The 1191-nt window shown below is 63.7% G+C and overlaps 1 protein-coding gene across 1 annotated transcript in view; it reads left to right on the plus strand.

The window, feature by feature from the left end:
* CARD11 (caspase recruitment domain family, member 11) overlaps positions 1-1191 on the plus strand; it is a 62591-nt gene that overhangs the window by 7860 nt on the left and 53540 nt on the right. The window lies entirely within an intron of this gene.

The following is a 1191-nucleotide window of genomic DNA, read 5'->3' on the forward strand; positions in this document are numbered from 1 at the left end:
AGGCCCGGCGCAGGCAGGTGCAGACACGTGCACAGGGACCTCGTGGGGCTTCCCTCCTGCTCGGGGCCCAGGTGCTCTGTGCGCATGTGCAGACGGGCACACACAGACCGTGCACCGGGCCACGCTCAGACGATGGCCCCCAGGAGTCAGCGAGGAGATGGCACCGCGCCTGCTGCAGGAGGCATGGGGGCCTGGGCGCAGGCTCTGCCCGGCACCCCTGTGCGCAGAAAGGTCAGCCGGGCCCAGTCCGATGCTGTCATTAAAGGATTTAGTGCCCGAGTGCAGACAGGGAAGGGCATTTGCTTAACCCGTTCATTCCTTTCGCGTCCTGAGCGCCACCCGCCCCAGGCGCTTTCCCAGGGATGCAACTCAAGCCCCAACCCCCTGACCCGGAGCCACTCTCACCAGAGAACAACAGACAAACGCCTGGCAGTGCCGCGGGCTGTTCAGAAGGAACGCGAAGAGCAGGAGGCCGGCGGGCGGGTGCTGTCTTAAGGGGGACGGTCGGGGAGGCCAGTGAGAGGGGACGTGGGGAAGAGGCCGAGGACAGGGAGGGCCGGCCATGCCAGTCTCAGGGTGGAGCTCCCAGCGACCAAAGCCCCGAGCAGGGGGCATGCGTGGTGGTGTTTCTGGAGCCACAGGAGCAAGTGGCGGGGAAGGAGGTGGGGGAGGCGGCCAGGACCCCGATGGAGGGGACGTGGTGAGACCGTTGCCGTTCATCCCAGGTGTGGGGAGCGCTGAAGGCCGGAGAGCTGGGAGTGACAGCTGATTTATTTCTAGATGGATCACTCCGGCTGCGGGTGGAGATAGACTCTCGGGATATTTATGAGGCACCTGCCACGCGTGAGGCATGTGCTGAGCACCATGGGGGACGCGGGGATAAATAACCTGATTTCTGGTCGGGTCACATGCAATTTAGCTGAAGCGGACAGATCAGTCAACAGCCCCCTGGAATCCGGGCGGATGGAATCAGAGGCGTAACGGGCAGTGGGACGTGTGTGTGAAGAGCAGGAGCCTTAAATACCATCGATGGGAATTCAGATCTGGCTTCTGCTTCCCCGTTAGTTGACCCTCAGCCTCAGTTTCCTCATTGGTCAGTGGCAGTCACGGCAGTAACACCCCCGCCCTCAGGTGTGTGAGCCGCTGCACCCTGAGCCGCTGGGGGAGTGGCTGGCCCCGCCTGCCCCCCTC

Source organism: Myotis brandtii, unplaced genomic scaffold (genome assembly GCF_000412655.1).
Source record: "Myotis brandtii unplaced genomic scaffold, ASM41265v1 scaffold786, whole genome shotgun sequence".
Taxonomy (NCBI): domain Eukaryota; kingdom Metazoa; phylum Chordata; class Mammalia; order Chiroptera; family Vespertilionidae; genus Myotis; species Myotis brandtii.